General features: G+C 44.6%; 1 protein-coding gene across 6 annotated transcripts in view; it reads right to left on the bottom strand.

Annotated features, from left to right (window-relative positions):
- Positions 1-22,798, bottom strand: part of NFATC1 (nuclear factor of activated T cells 1) — a 395,649-nt gene that overhangs the window by 242,561 nt on the left and 130,290 nt on the right. The gene's annotated exons all lie outside the window — the stretch shown is intronic.

Genomic DNA, 22,798 nt, shown 5'->3' on the forward strand with positions numbered 1-22,798 from the left:
GAAATACAAAACCATTCACACCTATGGACCTTCAGACCCATAGGAACGAAGAGGGTCGCAATCCCTAAAAGCGATTCTGTAGGAATCGCTATTTTGTTACATAGCATTTTGCATTCCCTAAACAGCAATTTCTTAAAATTCTCTATTTAGGGAATACAAAATGTGATTTTGATACATCTGGCCCATGGTCTTTCATCCTAGTATGGGTGGCTCCTCCATAAGGGCGGAGGAGTGTCCCTCCCCCCCCCTGCCAAAAGCAGAAGATGCCAACCTTTCAGAATGAAAGGATAATAAACTGTGTTTATTATTCTTTCGTTCTGAAAGTGGCGGGCCACAGGGTTGACGTGCACTGAGGGGGAGTGCTCAGCACTCCTCCTTAGAGCGCATGTGTGTTTGGCTGGCAGTCTTGGGCCGGCCAAACACACATGCGCAGTAGGCCATCTCCCGCCCGGCAACACAGTTGCTGGGCTGGAGATAGCCTGCACAGGCTTCCTGTCTGCCTGGGAGCACCCTGCTAAGCCTGACGTTGCTTTGAGCAGTGTTAGGATTGGCGCAGGGCAGGCTGGGATCCTGTGCCTGCAGCGATGATGGAAAGGAAAGCGGCACGGGTTGGTGGATCAGGTACGTTTTTAATTTTAAAAAGATAATAATTTAATGTAACCCCCCACACCCACCACCCCGTCCCCTCCCCGTCGCGCCAAACCCAACCCTTTAAACGCTGCGAGCCGCGACTGCATCCTAGCATCGACAAAATTAAACCAGTTAGAGCTCACGTCATTTTATTCAAATTGTAAATATTGTTTTCTCTGGTGATTCTTATTTTTCAACTATTCATTCCCTGCAAATCCATTTAATTTGAACAAAACAAAATGATTCAGCATTGCAACTCTATTAAAAAAATACATGAAAATATCAGTTTCTGCTTTCCTTTGGCATGCTGGTTTTAGGAAACTGACAAGCCAAGCACACATCTCTAGATTCTCTGCACTGGGTCAATAATTAATTTCTTTCAAAATATTCGTAACTTCACTTTCTTTAAAAATGCAATTTTAAATATACCATTCTAACAAGTATAAAAAAGGTCAAAAAGGAAATATATGGGCAAAAGTATCCGATGGTCTTTACAAAAGGGAAGCAACTCAAAGGAGTGCACTTCATGTTCCCACAACCACTGTGTTGAGAAGAGGAGCAAGCCTGGCCTTTAAAATAGTCCATCTTTCATCAGAACTCGGGAGAAACTACAGACACTTATTAATACCAACCGGATTTAGTAGTTAATGAAAATGTTAAGGATTTTTTTTTCACTCCAAAAACTCCAAATCAGTAGAAAACGCAATAACAGGCCACTTATCAGGCAAAATCCTTTAACACTTTCACACTTAAGTCCTATGTGTTATGAAAAACACAATAATTTCTAAAACAAATATGTCTGGCTGCCAACCTTTTGGCTTTCTCGATGCAGATTTTGTTTCATCATAGTGTTTGCAAAACTTTATAGTTGGGGAAGCTGCTGGGCCATCGACACTACGGGGGTGATTCTTACTTTGGCGGGCGGCGGAGGCCGCCCGCCAAAGTAACCCCGTCAGAACACCGCACCGCGGTCGAAAGACCGCTGCGGTGATTCTGAGATTTGCCCTGGGCTGGCGGGCGGCCGCCAAAAGGCCGTCCGCCAGCCCAGGGCAAATCAACCTTCCCACTAGGATGCCGGCTCCGAATGGAGCCGGCGGAGTGGGAAGGTGCGACGGGTGCAGTTGCACCCGTCGCGTATTTCAGTGTCTGCAAAGCAGACACTGAAATACTTTGCGGGGCCCTCTTACGGGGGCCCCTGCAGTGCCCATGCCAGTGGCATGGGCACTGCAGGGGCCCCCAGGGGCCCCACGGCACCCCCTACCGCCATCCTGTTCATGGCGGGATTCCCGCCATGAACAGGATGGCGGTAGGGGGTGTCTGAATCCCCATGGCGGCGGAGCGCGCTCCGCCGCCATGGAGGATTCAGTAGGGCAGTGGTAAACCGGCGGGAGACCGCCGGTTTACCATTTCTGACCGCGGCTGAACCGCCGCGGTCAGAATGCCCTCGGGAGCACCGTCAGCCTGTTGGCGGTGCTCCCGTGGTCGGTGACCCTGGCGGTCACCGGCCGCCAGGGTCAGAATGACCCCCTACATTGTCAAACTTTTTTAAAAAGCAGTGTCTGTTTTTGGCCTCAAAACACACACATTACCATAGGTGTCCCTGTAAGTGAAGGGAAACACGTTGTATGTGGATGTGCTCCTTGTAAAAAGACAGAATGCTATCTATCACTCACAGTAAAGTTAGCCAAAGGCTGAAATGGGCTGACTCACTGCCTTGTGCTGTATGGTGTAGTTGGCATAAGAAAAATGTGAATGACAGAATAACAGACCAATGGATGGAAAGGGCTGGCTAAAAGCCACTAGAAGTGATTACATTTTAAATAAATTATAAATAAAATCAAAAAGGTCTCGGTTTACACCAGCTCTAAAAAAATGATTTGGTCCTGCATCCCCAATAGGGATTCAGCCTTCTCATCAAGGGTCAGGTTCTGCTACTGTCCATGGCTGCCATAGATCTATTCAGCACACAATTTGTGGAAAAAAAAAAAATAAGTGCAGGGGCCTAAGGTTTTTCTTATGAGCTCACACGGCTTTTCGAACACCAAGGCTGCCTGATCTTGATTCCACCTAACGCCTTCTTCTTATCCTACAGTTCATTTCTTGTCTATCTTACTATTATAAGTTATTTTTCATTCACACTTTTTTCACCAGTCACTGTTTTCCTATCATTTTCATGTCTTCCTCCCTTTTCTGCCTTTTTCTTGTGTTTTAAGTCAAAAGTCTGATGATGAAAAGTAAGTTCTGCCTCCCAAAAATGAGTGTTGGTGCCCACCACCAACAACCATTAGCACAAATTAAACATAAATACGGTGGCTTCAGCTTTAACCCATAATTGAATTTATGACATGAATCGTCACACAGCACGTGCTTAAGGTCAGTTGCCAGTCTTGCCTATTTCAACGTTTGTATCGGCTCTCATGCCAGCATGCTGTGGCCGAACAATACCACGGGTTTTCTATGTGCGCCCTGCCGCGTGTATCACTAATTTCTGTAGCAGATTTATTAACTCGCCGAGAGTTCAAACATTCGCCAGGGGTAACACAACGATTGGCGTAGAATGTATTCAATTAACAAAAAGCTCCTAGTGTCACATGCTTGGTTTCTTGATGTTTCATCAGCCTCCCCTACGACAGCTAACGAAACCTTCTGGGTCCGATCAAGCATGCCTGTAATCACTAAAAATAATACGTAATCGTGAAAAAAAATTACAGTTAAAGTATAGACTAGCCGTACATAATGCCCACACCTTAGTAATTATCTACGGAAAACAAATATCTTACTGATGAAACAAGACAAACATTGACAATTAGAAAATGCTTCACCAACCTAGCGCCTACATGACCATCTGGACCAAGTACAGCAAAGGATACAACCGAGCGACAAAGCAAGAAACAAATATACGACCGACTTTGTAAAAACGCACAATGATCCTCGCACTGAAGAAGTATAAATCTAAGAAAAAAATCACAAAAAAGTCTCCCACGTAGCAAAACGAATCACAAAGAAATAAATGGCAAAAGAAACCACAATGAACGACGAAAAGTGCCCCGCATATGTATGGAACACCAAACAAGTCATTTAAGATACATACAAATACTGCTAACAAGGGAAGATTCGCATAAAGGGAGCAGTATGCCCCTAAATGCCTACACCTCCATCATCACAACAATCGCTCATTCAGCTGTAGGGTTACACACTCACCTGCAGACTCCCATTAAAGCATAGACGTCAGCATCACCTACCATTCATCCAAACATTCTTACAATGGGAAATAAAATGGACTATGGAAATGATGGCAACCTGCAAGAAGAGATTTACCTCATAGACATAAAGCTCCACCTGGCACACAAAATCATGCAAGTTCTCAAGAGAATCAAGAGCACCCACTGCAAAGGGAGGTTGGTGCAAAGGACAACACTGCGTGGTGCGGAGAAGAAGGCACTAACCTGGGGGTCTGCATCATTGACACATACAAAAGTATGCCCGCCCAGAGCCCTAAAATCTATCATGGGAGCACAAGGATTATGAGAAACCCTGTGGAGTTTCCCTATGCACAGCTATGGATGAACATCCAATCATGGACCCTACATCTGATAGCCCTCCCCCTCACTACAAGCCGCATAAGCATGGCAGGGAGCACAATAACAGATAAAAGGACAAAACCTGGCTAAGATAAACAAGGACAGACATTGTTACTGACGCCAGGGGAAAGGTTGCACATCACCAGGGAGCCTCGCTTCACAGGTGTCAGAGGAAATCAGGGGAGGCCCATCAATAGACTACCCATTACTGTCTACTAGCCATCATATCCAAGAGATGTGCTGCCCAAGAAACGTACAACCATCAATCACTTTGGCCTTTATCCATTGTGGCTTGAACAAACAAAAATGCAGACAACTACCGTTAAAAAAACAAAAGACATACTGAGCTATCCTCATTAATCACGCAGTGTTATTCTATATCTCCTGTTGTGATACCTTATTCATCTTTTTTCCTGCTCTATCTCTTTCATAGGATTTGATATAGATGTCAAAGTCACTTGGTGTTTTCCTATTTCAAACCTGTTTGGCTGGACTTACGTCCAATATTTATTCCTGGAGAGAACCAATAGGGCACACAGGCCTTAACTTCACATCCATTACTTAGCATCATAGAAGGCAAATCTCTCCAAAAGGCCCCTTTATGTGTTCAGGGCATCTATATTGTTTTACCTTTTTGTTTCAACACTGCAGAGTATGGAAAAAAATAAACTTCCTAAGGTGGCACCATGCATCTAAATACGTGAAGGTTACAGGTGCCTAGCAGGTGAGTTATAAACTGGGATGCCAATCCAGGTGTCTTGAGTCCCTCAAGGAAGAGGCACTGGTAGAAGTGTCAATGTTTGGTAGTTCCGCAAAACTACAGTACTCACACAGCTGGTAGCAGCTAACGAATTGGCATGACACATGCCCCACTAATCGTAGCTGGACACTCCAAAACCTGTGTCCACCAGCAAATGGTGGAGTAGTTGGTGTAAAACTTGGCCAACAGACAGACAGAGTGTTTGTGAGACAAGGCTGACAATGACTGAAGTTGTGCACAGCAAATCACAGTGTGGAGATGAAAGGAGAATTATGTATCTATTCTAACAATTTATATTGTGAAAGAAGACCAGTCTTCCCGGGGCAGATTACAGTTTAGCCATACACTCATATATATGAAAACAAGCACAAAATGCTAAAAATGCACTAAGCAGAAATCACACATCTGATCATAAAATTCATATGAAAATAAGAGCTGTCCAATACAAACTCCAACCAACATCAGGATTGCCACAAAGAGGACTTTATATTTCCAAGACGAGTACCAGACGTTAAAATGTTAAAAGGTATCATACACTTAATTTCACTTTTAAATGGACGAACAGTCAGTATTTCGAGGGGGAGCAAATATCAAGCTGTAGTTTGCACTGCTTTACATGTGAGAAAATTAATTCGGCATCTCGCGATATATCCAGCACAGCTTTCACGGCGGCCCTTCAGTTTATTTTGCACATTTTTTTCCCCACTGCTGACGTGCAGTACAGGGTGTGGGGTAAAAGTGCGCTGGCACCTTTTTTACATGCTGATTATCGGCCGGTGGTTTGATTTTTAACTACGTTGGAGCCCACCCAAAAGGCATCTACAGCGGCCTTGAGAGTGTCGCGTGTTGCCTCGCCATACTCCGGACAGACCTAAAAAGAGGGAGTAGGGTGGGCTAAGCACATGGATTTAACCAAACAAACATGTAATGGGCCTGCTATCTTGTTTTACACATCAGCAGGAATAAACACATCCCTCTTGCTTTCACTGAAATGTTTCAAGGTTGTTTACCAAGAAAACATTAACATATCTCAAAAGGGATTGAGTTAACTTATTTATAACTTAAAGGAGAGCCCATTTTGAAAATGCATGGAAAAAAAACAATCAGGCCTTGCCTCACCCATGTGACCTCGTTGAGGTCTTTATGTTTTTTTGTCAGGTACATTCATAGGAGTGAAAAAACTTTACTTGAAGGTTTTCCATTGACCTTCACTGTGACCTATCATTTTCTTGTTGCACAGCTCTTACCTCATACAGGGGTATACTAGTCTCCTGCCCAAACCTCTGAAAAAAACAGTGTCCCTTTGTCTGCAATGACAGCAGTCCATTCAGGAGCTGCGACCAGAGTGCGAGGCACTGAAGAATGTTCTGGAAGGCGATAGTAGTAAACGGGGTTGGACTGGTCCTTAAAGTATGCCCTGGCACCAAAATATAAGTGCCCCCCATTGGTGAATGAGACTATTGACCAAGTGGCCCATATTTACACACTGGAGCAGTTTTGAACTAGTAAAGACGTTCTGTATAATGGTTTTGCAAGGTATGGAGGGCTGCATGGACTTCAGCTAGCTCCAGGAAACATTTTTGGTAATAACAGGGGAATCAACTGTAAACACCAGCCCAGGACACCACAAAACAGGCCCAAAACAGCCTAAAAAAAGTGGCCCACAGACTGACCTGCCAGACCAGCCATCGGGTACTGCCTGATTGCCCTATAGTCCAGTCCGACCCTAGTAGGAAACAGCAGCAACTTACTGCAGACTTCAAAAGGAAACTACCCTAAACCTAAAAAACGTCCCTACCCACACAGGTCCCTTTTATGAGATCACATAGCGAAAAAACCTTTGAAAGTAGGTAGCAAACATGGCTGGAATGTTCCTTGTCTATCAATCAAGGAGCCCCTCACCAAGCTATTACAGTAGACTCCAGCCCTATGTAACTTATGTAGTCTTTTTTTCGCGACATATACAAAAAAGGAACTAGCCATAGTAAGTGAGGCCAGACCACTGACCTCGGGTGGGAGTTCCTGTTTTCACCTTTAAATATTACTCAAGTGCAGGGTTCAACATGAATCACATGTTAGACAAGAGGTGGGTTCATCCTGAGCAACCAGCACTAGCATGTAGTTCTTACATTAAAAAAAAAAAACACATTCAACCCTGTTTGCTGTACATAGATCACATTTAAAACAAGAACATTATTCAAAACCTGTGGTTTAATAATAATTATGCAAAATGCATATAAAAGAAATCTCCATTTCCGCCATGAACATAGTGTGCACATTTACAGGAAAGTGTGAGGTTATGTGTTGCCGTTTATTGAAGCAACAAACTTAATCTCTGTAGCTTTAAAGAACACATTCATAATTTAATATGTGTAAGAACAATGTTTCCAAATACTTTGAACATTTATTTTACATGTTTTTTATTCTAGGGCCCTGCAGCGTGTTAACCAAATGTGTTGACTTTTTCTTATGCAGCAGTGGACAAACAAAGGCGTTTTGAATCAAAGTTCCCAGTTCCCTCAAAATGCATCTTTTGTGGAGAGGGAGCCAGTGGAGTTTCTTCAGCGGAAGGGTGATGTGGGCCCTTCTGGGGAGGTTGAGGATGAGTCCGGCCGCTACGTTCTGGATGGTCTGTAGTTTCTTGAAAAGGTGTATGTGGATCCCTGCGTAGAGCGAGTTGCTGTAGTCTAAGCGGCTGGTGATGAGTTCTTGAGTGACGGTGCGCCTGGTGGATGCTGGGATATATTTGAAGATCTTATGGAGCATGCACAGGGTGAGGAAGCAGGAGGAAGAGACTGCATTGGCCTGGTTCCTCATGGTGAGGATGTGGTTCAGCATGATGCAAGGGTTCCAGGCATGGTCCATGTGGGTAGGAGGGGGCCCCAGTGCTGCAGGCCACCAGGAGTCATTCCACGGGGAGCTGTTGTTCCCAAAGATCAGTACTTCAGTCTTGTCAATATTGAGCTTGAGGCAGTTGTTTTACATCCAGGTGGTGACGCTGGTCATACAGAAGTGTAAGTTGGTCCTTGTGGTGGATGAGTCTTTGGGTAGAAAGAGGATGAGCTGGGTGTTGTCTGCGTAAGAGAGAATGTTCAGTCCGTGGTTTCTGGCGAAGTTGGCCACAGGTGGTCATGTAGACATTAAGAAGGGTAGGGCTGAGTGAAGAAACTTAAGGGATGCCCCAAATTATGCTCCTGGGATCAGAGGTGAATGGTGGAAGGCAGAGTCTCTGTGTTCTTCTAGAGAAGAAGAATGCTATTCATTTGAGGGCATCGTCTGGGATTCTGATCTGATGACCTCTCGATAAAAAGAACAGTGAATTCAAAATCTTCCTAAAGTCGAAGCATATACTGCTATTTGTTCCAAATTTTCATGCAGGTCTGACAACTGGCAAAAACTCAGCCAGAACAAGATCCAAATGCTACAATATGAGTTTTCGTTACAGACTAGATTCTCTTCTATCCACAAAATAGACCCTCTGTAGTTATCCAAGAACTACACGGATCCGACTGAAGTAACGTGAACATCCAGCATATCAATGGACCTCCTTAACCTCTACTCCTCACTACATAACCACAGCCGTCCCCTCTCAGAAGCCAACTCTGCAGATGAAAACGATAAAATCAAAGAATGACATAACTTTTGTCCATTATGCTTTTTCAAACAATGGGAAATGTGCACTATATAACTAGTTTAGACCACTCAAATAACTTCTGATAATACTCCCAATCGATTTTATGTCTAGATAAAAAGATAATTTTTCGGGTAGAATTTATATTTGTATCTTGATTTTTGATTGCTGTAACAGAGTTAATTAATATTATATATAGTAGGTTAAAGTTGTAAAATACTTAATAAATATAATAAAAAATAAAATAAAGGTAATGTTCAAAAAGCCACAAATAATCTAATATAAATATTGCCACTTCTGTAATAATCTACTTTAGGTTTTCGTTTGAGAAAAAAGCAACACTGTGAGCTTGGTTTTTTTTGGGCGAGAAGCACAAAGCTCACAGATGAAAAATGGCAGATGAATGTGCCTAATTCGTCCCCTGATAATTTATGCAGATGTTTACATTGCAATTTATGCGCCTGCTCAATTAATGAGTGCATTTCCCAGGGTAATCCATGCATTATGTAATATCATGGATAGATGTGCAACTCTTGAACACAAGGCACAAAACAACAGGTGGGAGGCTCCTGTCTTGTAGGTTTTATGTCTTAAGTGTATGTTTAATTTATGAAGCATAGTCAAAATTTATGAATGCAAAAATATGAAATAACAATTCAGGGACAAGTGGAGAAAAATAACTATTTAGCGGTGAAACATATTAAATATATTTCACTTTTATCAGGTTAGAGTAAAAAAAAAAAGTCTCATTTTACAGTCTCTGCTTTAATCACTAGAATGCATTGCCATGTTATTCCAATTATACCTGTTCAGTCCTTGCCCAGTAGTCCTCCCACGGGATAGCTTCAGCCCAGGAGACGCAGTGGGAGAGAGAGGGCAACGTCACTCGCCGCCCATGGTGCTGCCGCAAGTGCCCTCTGGGGCCCTGAAGCAGTCCTAAAGCAGCACTGGCAGCAGCTGTGAAAGGCAGAGCGGCCTTCAGTAATGAATGGGATGTACCTGGTGCGTTCTACTCCTTCAGCCATTAATGGTGGCCATATCTCTGCCCACAAAGGCAGCCAGAGAACAGGATCAACCTAGGGGTGACTTAAATACAAGTGCCACTGGCACCTGCTGCTGGGTCTGTTGCACCGGTGTGCACTAAGGAAGTATGTATTTCAGGCTGTCCCACGCGTGGCATGCCTGGCACCAGACAAGAGAAAACACATCTCTTTAGCTCTCTTTAGAAGATGTCTGCCTTTGGCTGAACAGGTCACATGTATAGTGACCTTGTCTGTAAATCGCACCCTTATTCTAGCCTTTGGCTACGAGACTCTGATGCTTCAAGTGTAACTGCCCCTGTCTGCAGCAGTAACCGCACCTAGGAGAATTGTTCCACAGGGTGTCTTCCTTGGGATTTGCACAGGATCAAATGAGGCCTTCACGGTGTGGCTTGTTGAAAGAAACCAAAAAGAACCCAGACGGGAAGAAACATGACCTTTCTTATAATCAAAGATAATGCGTATTAGTGGGTGAAATAACTTGGCAGAAATACTGACAGAGCTGCATTCTCAGGTGCAACCACAGGTGAGGGGCACTTTGAGGCCACATGTACCTAAGAGATGCCCAATGATTTGCCCTTGCAATGGTTTACATTGGGCTTAAAGCAGAATAAAGTCAGTGCTGGCTCCTTGAAAGCGAAGGTTCCCACTGCCCATAAGAAGGCATCTCTGGAAGCAGGATGGGAAGCCACTTAGAGGTGGCCTTCAGAAGTTATCTTAAATCCTCATTTCTGTCAGATGCAGGCTCGCCCCTTTCTCCAACCGCGTATTTGTCAGAAGCCTAGGGCTGATACTGTCGGGACTGAGTAGAAGATGTTCCTTCTGAGCGTCCTCCCGCCAAAAGGAGAGCCCCCTCTTACATTCACTCATAGAAATTACAACGTGACTCACTAGTCCTGGACGCTGCATATGATTTTAAGCACTCCGCAAATTATCTTGACCTCCTACCGCATCTCGTGAGTTTCGGTTTTTGCCAAAACGATAGCGAGGCAGTTTACGTTGGACATGTGACAGCTCTCACATCGGTCGTTAAATCAGACAACGTTGACAAATCGCCTGGCCTGCGTCACTGAATCTTAAGTGTTAGCTTCATTCGACGTGAAGACGGCAGTTCTTCAAAACTAGCAACGGGCAAATGCAAATCACGCAGGCCTGCCATCCTTTCCGCCGTGTTTACGAGCCCGCCCGTGGCGCATTTGAAATACCAACGCATATTTTGCGACAAAAGAGTGCGCCTAACGACTTCAGTAACGCCTCAAACACAGCACACAGCAAACGTGTGGGGTGGAGTTGTGGGACTGTTGGGATTTCTGCATGCGCATAGCTTCCATTGGATCAGCTAGTGCAGTGGCACCGGGCACTAGAGGGCGTAGAGGCCCAGCGAACCGTGATTAATGCTGTGTTTTATTATTCAAACAGCAGCCAGTTGGTCAAATTCATTCCTTGCACTATGACCTACGATACTCTGGCTACCCTACTGGATCACTGACGGCCCTGGCCCTGGATGCCCAACCGCGTGCTCTCATGCCTGGGGCAACTGTGCATTTCTCATCAGCAGAGGAAGAAAGGGTGGACGCTGCAGATAAGAGCTGCTTATTGCCATTGAGGTGACCAGTCCCCGCCTCCAGCTAAGTTTCTCATTGGATTTATGTGACCCCCGACAAAGATTAATATAATTTCCAAAACAGGGGGCACAGCCTCTGCGACGGAAGCGGGCTCCCGCTTTTCAAGGTGCCCCACCTTCACCCAAGTCATAGCAATGTACGTGAATAACATTAGAATATAAAATAAGAACTTCTGTGACAAATGCAAGCCTCGGGGACCCCTCACCACATTCTGCAGGAAGAACCCCAACATTTTGATTGCGGCTCTGGCCTAAACAACAGCACTATTGCTGGTGGCGGGCACAAAAACCCTGCAATGGGCCCACGTGTGTGAATTTAATGTGCTTAGACGGAGCGAGCGGCAGAGCTCACAGGGACGCGGTATAAATACACAAACCGTTATCGGGGCCTAAACACAGACAGGGTGTGGCCGACTCTCCCTGTTGCCAATCAGCAACAAGTCTAACATGTTTGTTTAAAGGACGTACACTTCGGCACATTTGTGCCCCGGCCACTTTTTTCAAAGGCGGTGTCTGTGACGCAGCCTCGGGGGAAATAAAATGAACACTGAAAGCAGGTGTCTGGAAATGTGAGCAGAACACAACCTTGACTACGGCCTAGAAGCTACAAAAGGGAGATTTAAGGAAACGTCACTCCGCCGCCGCAGCAGTGTTACATTTGGACCAACAGCCGTGGTGGCAGACACGGGCATTCATTTTTGAAGACCAGGGGCATTTTTTCAACCTCAGACATCAACCCCGAACAAGAGAGAGAAAGAAAAGGGGGAAAGGAGGAGCAAGAAATAGATATGAGAAAAGTGATAAAAGGAGAAAGAAAGCAACAAAAAAACTGCAAGAGTGAGATAAAGAGACGGAAGGGTATGTTGGTGGAAGATAGAGGCATGGAGTGAAATAAAGACTAGGCGTCTCTGGTATTCAGCACAGCTAGTGGGCTCCTGCACTCATTTAAAAAAAAAATGTTTTTGCTCATTAAGCACTGGATCTGACATCTCCCTACTGCAACCAGGAGGAGATGACAGATAAAAAAGAGAAAGGGTCAAAGGGGTTCCCCATAAAAATAGGCTATTCCCCAGAATGGTACAGTGTGAGAGGAAGAAGAAACACATGTAGTACACGGTTTTCCTATTCAATGGATAATAGTGTACAATACACCACTAGCTCCCCTAATCCTCAAATAGCTGGTAAATAGTTTGAATTTCAGAGCTGCAAAAATTCCAGCAGACTTTTGGATGTCCTCTCACACACTGGTATGAAAGCAGGCTAATTCAGGGACCTAGTGCAACGGCACATGGGCCCACAGAACCCCGATAATTGTTGTATTTTATTACCGTAACAGAGTCAAAAAGGCCACTTTCCTTGCTGGCACCAGGGCCCTATTACATCTTCGCTTCCCCACTGGAATAATTCACATGTTTATCTTATATCTGTTAAATAAGAAACAAAGGAAAGACTTCTGCTGGACTTGTATTTTCTCCACCAGAAATTCATAATCACAAGATAAAAGTCTTAGCATTAAGAAAAGACAATAAAACTAACTGTTACTGTTCACCTAAACAATTCACGTGAAATGATAAATTTGATAGAAAGCTGCGGAAATGCACTACAAATACTGCAATCCTGGGCTGTGCATAACATCGGGCACTCTCCCATTTTGCTTCATATTGGAAAACTTCAAAATATGAACTACATTTTGAAAGATGAAACTGCCCAATTTATTTATCCATTGCCTTTCGCACAATACTCAGGCTTCTTTACATTTATTTCGAAGGGTTCTATTTATTGGGTTAGAGAGTTTGGCATAACTCTAGGCACTTTGCCTAAGAGTCACTTCATAGTGCTACATAGAACTAACAGTGGACCTTTAGGGTTCCCGCCAATTCGGTGGTACAGAAAGAGGGGGAGAGGGGGTTAGTGGATGACTGAGAAAGGGATTAATAGGCCTCCTAGAAAGACTGGTTGGAGAACAGGGTGTGGGTCAGAGAAGACCCTTCTGGGTAGCACAGATGTAAAACATGCTGGGCTCCTGGACTGCTCTTTTAGCCAGCCTGAGCCTCGTCCCCAGAAAGCAGAAAGGAGGTCCCATCAAGGCACAGATGACTGGCAAGCAGACATTAAAGTCAACCAAAAAAAAGCTTCAGAATTTTTTGCTACTCTAGTGTTCAGATTTATTTGATAAAAGAATCAAATTAAGGTTTAAAAAAAAAAAGCAAGTGTAGGAAGTTGGCTCTGTATATACTATTTCAAAGTAAGAAATAGTGTGCACAGAGTCCAAGGGTTCCCCTTAGAGGTAAGGTAGTGGCAGAAAAAGATAATTCTAATGCTCTATTTTGTGGTAGTGTGGTCGAGCAGTAGGCTTATCAGAGGGTAGTGTTAAGCATTTGTTGTACACACACAGGCAATAAATGAGGAACACACACTCCCAAAGACTTAATCCAGGCCAATAGTTTTTTATATTGAAAAATATATTTTCTTAGTTTATTTTAAGAACCACAGGTTCGAGATTTACAAGTAATACTTCAAATGAAAGGTATTTCACTTAGATATTCTAGGAACTTTGAATGAACACAATATCATGTAGACTTTGTAAAAATGGCAATAAGCTATTTTAAAAGTGGACACACTGCAAACAATCAACAGTTCCTGGGGGAGGTAAGTAAAGGTTAAGTTTGTAGGTAAGTAAAACACAAATCTCAAAGTTGCGTCCAAGGTAGCCCACCGTTGGGGGTTCAAGGCAACCCCAAAGCTACCACACCAGCAGCTCAGGGCTGGTCAGGTGCAGAGGTCAAAGAGGTGCCCAAAACACATAAGCTTCAATGGAGAACAGGGGTGCCCGGTTCCAGTCTGCCAGCAGGTAAGTACCTGTGTCCTTGGGGGACAGACCAGGGGGGTTTAGTAGGGCACCGGGGGGGATACAAGCAGGCACAGAAAGTACACCCTGAGCGGCACAGGGGCGGCCGGGAGCAGAGTGCAAACAGGCCTCGGGTTTTAGATAGGAAGTAATGGAGAGACCCGGGGGTCTCTTCAACGATGCAGGCAGGCACAGGGGGGACTCCTCGGGGTAGCCACCACCTGGGCTAGGCAGAGGGTCGCCTGGGGGTTGCTCCTGCACTGGAGTTCGGTTCCTTCAGGTCCTGGGGGCTGCGGGTGCATTGTTGTTTCCAGGCGTCGGGTCCCTTGTTACAGGCAGTCGCGGTCAGGGGGAGCCTCTGGATTTCCTCTGCAGTCGTCGCTGTGAGGGCTCAGGGGGGTCGTCTCTGGCTACTCACAGGCTCGCAGTTGCCGGGGAGTACTCCCTGAAGTGTTGGTTTTCCGCAGGTAGAGCCAGGGGTGTCGGTTGCAGAGTGGAACGTCTCACTGTTTCTTTGTTGCAAGAAAGTTGCAGGTTGTTGAACAGGGCCACTGTTCACTGGAGTTTCTTGGTCCTTGGTTGCAAGGCAGTCCACTGAGGCTTCAGAGGTCGCTGGTCCCTGTTGGATGCGTCGCTATTGCAGTTTTCTTCAAAGTTGGGAGACAGGCCGGTAGGGCTGGGGCCAAAGCAGTTGTCGTCTCCGTCTTCACTGCAGGGCTTCAGGTCAGCAATCCTTCTTCTTGTTAAGGTTGCAGGAATCTAGTTTCCTAGGTTCTGGGGAGCCCCTAAATACTGAATTTAAGGGTGTGTTTAGGTCTGGGAGGGTAATAGCCAATGGCTTCTGTCCTTGAGGGTGGCTACACCCTCTTTGTGCCTCCTCCCTGTGGGGAGGGGGGCACATCCCTAATCCTATTGGGGGAATCCTCCATCCACAAGATGAAGGACTTCTAAAAGTAAGGGTCACCTCATCTCAGGATACCTTAGGGGCTGTCCTGACTGGTGGGTGACTCCTCCTTGTTTTTCTAATTATCTCCTCCAGCCTTGCCGCCAAAAGTGGGGGCAGTGGCCGGAGGGGCGGGCATCTCCACTAGCAGGGATGCCCTGTGGCGCTGTAACAAAGGGGGTGAGCCTTTGAGGCTCACCGCCAGGTGTTACAGTTCCTGCAGGGGAAGATGAGAAGCACCTCCACCCAGTACAGGCTTTGTTGCTGGCCACAGAGTGACAAAGGCACTCTCCCCATGTGGCCAGCAACATGTCTGGTGTGTGGCAGGTTGGCAGAAACTAGTCAGCCTACACTGGAAGTCGGGCATGTTTCCAGGGGGCATCTCTAAGATGCTCTCTGGGTGTATTTTACAATAAATTGCACCGCATTTAGGCCCATATTTATACTTATTTTTTTTTGTCCTCATTTCGCCACCCACGCTTTGGTTAAGAGGAAAAAGGCAAAGGCCGAGGCACTTATGTTATGAATCCAGGTGTGCGGACCACAGCGCTGCTGGGCCGCCCCACCTGTTCTATATATTGCCCTTTTCCCGATCGACTGCCATCGACCAAGTCTTACTGTTTTCTTCGAGACCTGATCATAACCAAAGCAGCACCCAATAAGATGAGGGGAGTTCTAATAATTGGACTTAAATTCCAGGAGGAGGAAACCAAACAAAGAAACCACAAAACATAAATTATATGACTGAAACTACTCCACACTTATAAACTACTGATAAGCATTTTCCCAATCCACCCAAAAATTATCTCTTCTAGTAAGAGGACCGCATTGTTCCATTTTACACAATCGATTTACTGATGATTGCCAATCCTGAACAAGGGGGGGCAATGGATCCACCCATTTATGACATATTTCCCGTCTAGCCAAAAGCATTAGTACAAACAACAAGTGCTCCTGTTGTACTGACAATTTCTGGTAATTTATGCCCGGTTCACAAACCCCAAACACCACCATAAGAAGGTTTATTCTTAAGTTTACATCAAAAATTACCTTCAAAATACTTCCTATATCCTTCCAATACTTAATCAACATTGAGCATTGCCAAAACATGTGAACATCATCTGCATTGTCTTCCCCACACCGCGGACAGTTTTTCTTGAATTTCCCGATAGCTGTTAATCTAGCAGGTGTCCAATAAACCCTATGTAGTGTAAACAAATGGTTTTTCTTCAACCCCGCTGGTTCAGTAGTAAACCACAGTTCTGAACAAGACTTCTGCCACAAAGCTGTAACTTCTAGGGTTGGAAAGATCCTCCCCCATTTCAACAAAGGGAGGGAAGGGACGTCATCTACTGATTCCAACAGAGCATGATACCAAAAAGCAACTTCTTTTTTAATAGCTGTCTGGTTTAGTTTCCCTTCCCATGAGCTCCTCCCTAATTCTCCTGCTCGTCGAGATTTAACCCAACTAGATAACTGAAGGTACTTAAATTTAGACATTGTCCCTCTAGTACACTCCTGAAATGCCGACCAGGTTAACAATTCAGAACCTTCTATAATCTGACCCCATCTTACCATCCCGCTGGTTCTCAAAGGAATTGATAGTTTATCGATAAGACATTCAGGAGTACCAGGTGAGTCCCAGATAGGAGCGGAATTACAATAATAAGGTGTCCCTAGCACCTTCCGAAGATGAATCCAAACATTACAAGCCTGTCTGGGGAGCTTCAAACGCACCTTCTTGAAGTACTTTGGGTGTCCAAATTTATATAAGAAATAATCCGCTCCTTACCCAAGATGTGCCGTCAGAGCTCTCCAGGCCAATGAGTACTCTGACTTCTTATTCAATAACATTCTAGTGTTTTTTAGTTGAAAGGCCAGATAGTATCTAAAAAAATCTGGAGATGCAATACCCCCCCACTTTTTCTTTCTACTCATCTTTTTCCAAGAAATCCTCACTCCATTGGAAGCCCAAACAAACGAGGATAAATCTCCCTGTAATTTTTTGAACCAACTCCCCTTAAACTCTAGTGAGATTGTATTAAATAAAAAAGTAAACTTTGGAAGAATACACATCTTCAAGATATTAGATCTTCCAATTATAGAAAGTGGGAGAACAGCCCACGCCTTTAACAATTTTTTAGTTTCCCTATAAGTTATGTCAAAATTTAACTTAGCTACATCATTTAGATCAGTTGTAAACCGAATTCCCAAGTATTTGATCTCTTGTTTAACTAAGGGAGAAACATAAGCCAAATTCCAACACATAATTTCCGTCTTTTCTGTATTTATACTATAACCTGAAAATCTACCAAATTGCTCCATCAATGTATTGACAATAGGTAAAGTAGTCATCACATCACTAGTGTATAACATTAGATCGTCCGCATATAACGCTACTTTCTTTTCCCAACCCCAATCCGAAACAGGGAAATGTCCTTACAAACCCGTAATAAGATTGCCAAAGGTTCAATATATAAATTAAAAAGCAAGGGAGATAAAGGACACCCCTGTCGCGTATCCCGACAAATCCTAAATTCCTGTGATAGCTGACCCTTAACCGAGATTCTCGCAGAAGGGCATCCATACAGTTCCCTAACAGCCCTAATAAAAGGAGTTCCCAATCCCCCTATTTCCAACACGACCCCCAAGAAAGACCAATTAACTAGATCAAAGGCTTTCGCTGCATCAAAAGTCAGAATCGCTAATGGAGCCTTTTCTTGTTCCGCCAGGTCTACTGCAGCGAATAACTCGTGAGTTAACTCGTAGAGTTGTCTACCCTTCATAAATCCCTTTTGATCCCAGTGAATAAAGTTACCCATAACTTTCTCCAGTCTCCTAGATAAGATCCCTGTATACAGTTTGTAATCCGAATTCAACAAGGAAATCGGTCTGTATGATGAACAAGACATTGAGTCCTTACCTGGTTTTAACAATAAACAAATTATAGCTTCTCCACAGGATTTAGGTACCTGTGCCCCTTCTACAAGCATAGAATTGAATAGTTCCAGTAAAATCGGAGTAAGTTCTTCCCCCAGTACCTTATATAACTCATTAGGTAAATTATCTGGGCCAACTGCCTTCCCTTTCTTCAAAGCTTTTATGGCATCGGCAAGCTCAGACCCACTTATCTCAGAATTCAATGACAGCTTTGCTGATTCGTCCAGAACCGGAAGATGCACTTTTTCCAAAAATGTTCTTATCGACTCCTCTGAATTTACCAAACTTTCTGAATACATTTCTTGAAAAAAATATACAAATGCCCCCTCAATCTCAGCTTGCTCCACACAAATCTGATTCATAAGATCTGATTTAACCGATAAAATATGCCTTTTAGAGACATCTGACTTAACCTTCTAAGCTAACAGTTTGCTACAACCTTCTCCGTATTCGTAATGTGCATATCGACTACTTTCCCACTTTAACCTATTACGCTTCTCCAAAAAAGAATCTAAGTCGATCCGAACCTTTTCCTCTTGGCGTATCAACCCCTCAAGTAATTCTTCCTTCCCTTCTCTTCGTGCATTATGAATTAAAACTTGAAAAGTATTTAAGGATGATTCCATGCTCCCCAACTGCTTCCTTTCTTCGCGACGCTTGTATATTGCCAGGCTCACAAGCCTCCCTCTAATATAAGCCTTATAAGCATCCCAGACACACCATAAACTTGCTGTTCTTCGATTTAATTAGAAAAAATCTCTTGTATCTTTCTTTAACACCTCTACTATTGAATCATTTAAGAGTAAAGAGCGTTTGATTGTATTCCTAATACCCTTACTTACAACCCTGATACCCAAATGTAGTTTTACAGCTGAGTGGTCCGAAAGGTGTGTTGGATTGTGGGATACCTTTATCACCTCTGAACATAAACTCTTATGTATTAAAAAGAAATCTATTCTAGATCTATGTTCATATTTTTTATTGTGGAATGTGTATCTATCTCCCTCACCCCCTTTCCAGTGCCATATGTCTATCAATCCTAGATCCCGCATGGCTTGCTTCACCTGTGCCCTTGTTTTAGGTGAATTGACCGTACCCCGGGGGTTGATTTATCAAGAACGGGATCTAACAGTATATTAAAATCCCCACCTAGTACCACTGGGTACCTAGCTAGAAGTAAAATGTTAAATAGGTCTTGAAATGGCGTCGGGTCATCTAGATTTGGACCGTAATAACCTGCAACTGTAACCCAGTAGCCACATACACACACTTCTACCACTACCCATCTACCCCTGGAGTCTACTTGCACCTCTCCTATCTTAAACCTTATAGACTTTTTAAACAGAACTGCCACACCTTTAATCGCGCCAGTTTGGGAAGAGCATACACTAAATAAAACCCAATTCAATCGTTTAAGCCAACTCTCCCACTCCTCTCGTTGAAGATGAGTTTCCTGCAGTATAATAATATTCTCCTCAGCCAATCTTAAATATTCAAAAATCTTCCTCCTCCTATGTAGCACCCTTAGGCCATTAACATTCCAAGAAAGGAATTTTAAACGTAAATTACCATACTTAGTCATTCCCAGAAGCAAAAAAAAAGATTTGAACACAAAACTCCCCCCTCCTACCTAAGCAGATTATAAGGACTTTCCTCTTTTTATCATTTTCTAACCACCTAACCCAAAACCAACCCCTACACCCAGTGCCACCCTCACCCTCCACCAACACCAACACACACCCAAAACTCCCCCCCAAGGGAACCCTCCCTATTTCTCCTAGGATAGCCATCCTGTTATCCTTTATTCGAACTCACCGTCGGACGGGAATTTCCCAGATCTCATTAAGACGCCTTAATCTGTTCTATAAAAGCGCTAACCTCTCCCGGATCTCTCATATTATACATTTTGTTTTTCCACATAATACGTAGAGCAGCCGGAAATCTTAATTGAACCATAGCCCCAAGAGAGCGGAGCTCCCGCATAAAATTTCCCAATTCCCACTGCCTATCTAACGTTGCTTTAGACACATCCGATCTTATACGGAAGGACCAGTCTCCCTTGGAGAAGACTCCAACTTTAAGGGCTTCAGAAAAGATTCTCTCCTTAATTGTATAAGTACTAAAGTTTATCAAAATCCTCCTGGGGTTTTTCCTTCCGGGGTTCTTCTTGAACGGATCCCGATGGACTCTTTGGATATCCTCCTCTAAATTAAGCACTGCTATGCTTGGGATAGTCTCCTTGATTAGAGCAATCAGATAGCCTTTAATATCCTCCCCTTCCATTCCCTCAGGAACTCCCAAAAGCCTAATATTGTTTCTCCTCATGTTATTTTCCAATGACTCTAGCTTATCCTGCAACATCTTTTCTCCGCGTTTTAACTGAGAAATATCCTTAGATTGTACTAACAACCGCTCCTCCTGAGTCTCCACCACAGCTTCCAGCTTACCCAACTGGTCTGATAACAGGTTGATTTTGCTTTTCAAAACTTCACAGGCTTCCCGGATTCTGGCTTGATTATTTTCTGAGATCTCAAATTTCTCCCTAATCTTTTTAGTAAGGGAAATTAACAAAACCTGTACATCCGTACTGTAAATTGCTGAACCGCCAGGGGGGATACCCTCTGCTTCCGGCAAGGTTAATGTAATGGAAGAGTCCCCCCTCTGTCCTTCTACCTCCTTAACTGCTTGATCTGACATATTTTTGTCCAAACTCGTGGCTTGTTTTGATGCTCCTAAATCGCCTAAAAGAGGTTGAGCATTTGCCATAACCTGCAGGGGGAGGGTTGTGTTCCGAAAATACCTTGTGATCAGCGACTCACTATTTCCCAGACGCTCACTTAGGACTTCCTCTAGGGGGAGTTGAGGCAGTTCCAAATGTGACACTATATGCTCAAGCCCCCTTACTGAACCATCACCACGAGTTTCTAATCCTGTACTTACAATAGCTGCTGCTATGGTCTCTGGTAGCTGGGGATTTGTACTCGCCCCCAGGGGGCCAGGCTTACCTCTCTTCACACCTATCAAGTCATTAACCTCTGCCCGGACACCCCTGGGGCGACGCTTGGCTGGCGACATACACCGTGAAGCTCCAACGCTGTTCCGTTCTCCTCTTATCAAACTTCCATTTAAATTCCTCCTAGTTGAAAACCCCGGAGTCTCTGGTAAGCCTCCACGAAGAGAACAGCGAGAGGTGTAAGATCTCCCGCGTCGCACACCCCTCACCGCCTCTGCCCAGATGCTGGAGTCCGCTACGTGCTTCCAGCCCACCACCTCACCACCTTTCGCCGGAGCACGTAACTCCCTTCTCCTATCCGCCATTTTTCTTAATGACCCGACCCGGGCCGGGAAGGCAGTGCAGCAGAAAAATAAATTTTTTGATAGATAAATAGTAAAGTATAACCTTTAACCTTTAAAATCCCCTATCCGCCGGTATGCTCTCAGGCCCAACAGGGCTGTGGCAGAAGGAAGAGAAGAAAGAGAAAAAAAAAACTCGAACTATTTCTTTTAATCCTTGTGCGCGCTGACTTGGTGAAAAAAGCCTGTACTCCTGTGGTCTCCTGAAGATTTTATTAGTGCCTCTTTTGCTGAGAGAAAAAAAAACACAAGTCTGCAGTGGCCTATGTTTCCCCAGTATATTCAGAAAAGGACCTTGTTAATTACACCAGGGGTACATATGTGCGATTGGAAGCCCGGGACAATGCCTCAATCCAGATCCATCAGTATCCCCCCAGCAAGACCTCCTGCACTGTCTTAGGAGGACGAGGACGCCGACTTGAGAGAGATAACATGTAGCCTTATTAATGGCTGCTCTCCGCTCTCTACTTAAACATAGGACTAAAAACCTATGAGACGGTCAATAAGACAGACAGATTTAATGATAAGAATATACACCGAGTTGTTTGTTCTGTATATAATGTGTAGTTCAATGATGAACAAAGACGTGATTAACTGCTTGAATCTGTCCCTAGCTCAAAAAAAAAAACATACTCCCCCGTGCACAACTACACCGCAGGAGCACAGACAAACCCCCCCCCACGAGAAAAAACCACACCATGCCGGGCCGCACGACAAAGAGGAAAGAAAAAACCTGCCAATTCAATCCTGCTCCGCTCCGCGTCTTTTTTTTCACGAACGGGCTCCAGACAAATCCGTTCCCCGTATCTCCAGGTCTGCCGTTGCAGAGAAACAACAGCAATGGCAAAGCGGCTCCACGAATGCCGGCCTAGGAGCTCCAACGCTCCAGGCACAACGCGATGCGGCGTTACGCTCCGACGTCTCCCGTCCGACGGAGAGCTCGCGGCCCAGTCCGCTAACTGGCCGCCATGTTCCCCCGAAAACCATCTATAGTACAGGCTATTAACCGCCCATATTTATACTTTTTGATGCACAACTGCGCCAACGCAGTTGTGCATCAAAAATTTTACCGCCGGCTAACGCCATTCCAACGCACCATGCAGGCGCCTTATTTATGGAATGACGTTAGCCGGCGTTGCGGACTGGTGTGCGTCAAAAAAAATGACTCACACCAGGCAGCGCTTGCGTATGGGAAAATGGGGGTTCTGCGTCAAAAAATGGGGCAAGTCAGGTCTGAGGCAAAATTCAGGCCTCAACCGGATTAGCGCCATTTATTTTGACACCCAACCTCCATTGACATGACTCCTGTCTTAGCAAAGACAGGAGTCATGCCCCCTTGCCCAATGGCCATGCCCAGGGGACTTATGTCCCCTGGGCATGGTCATTGGGCATAGTGGCATGTAGGAGGGCCCAAATCAGGCCCCCCTATGCCACAAACAAAATCGGA

Source organism: Pleurodeles waltl, chromosome 2_2, assembly GCF_031143425.1.
Source record: "Pleurodeles waltl isolate 20211129_DDA chromosome 2_2, aPleWal1.hap1.20221129, whole genome shotgun sequence".
In the NCBI taxonomy this organism is placed as follows: domain Eukaryota; kingdom Metazoa; phylum Chordata; class Amphibia; order Caudata; family Salamandridae; genus Pleurodeles; species Pleurodeles waltl.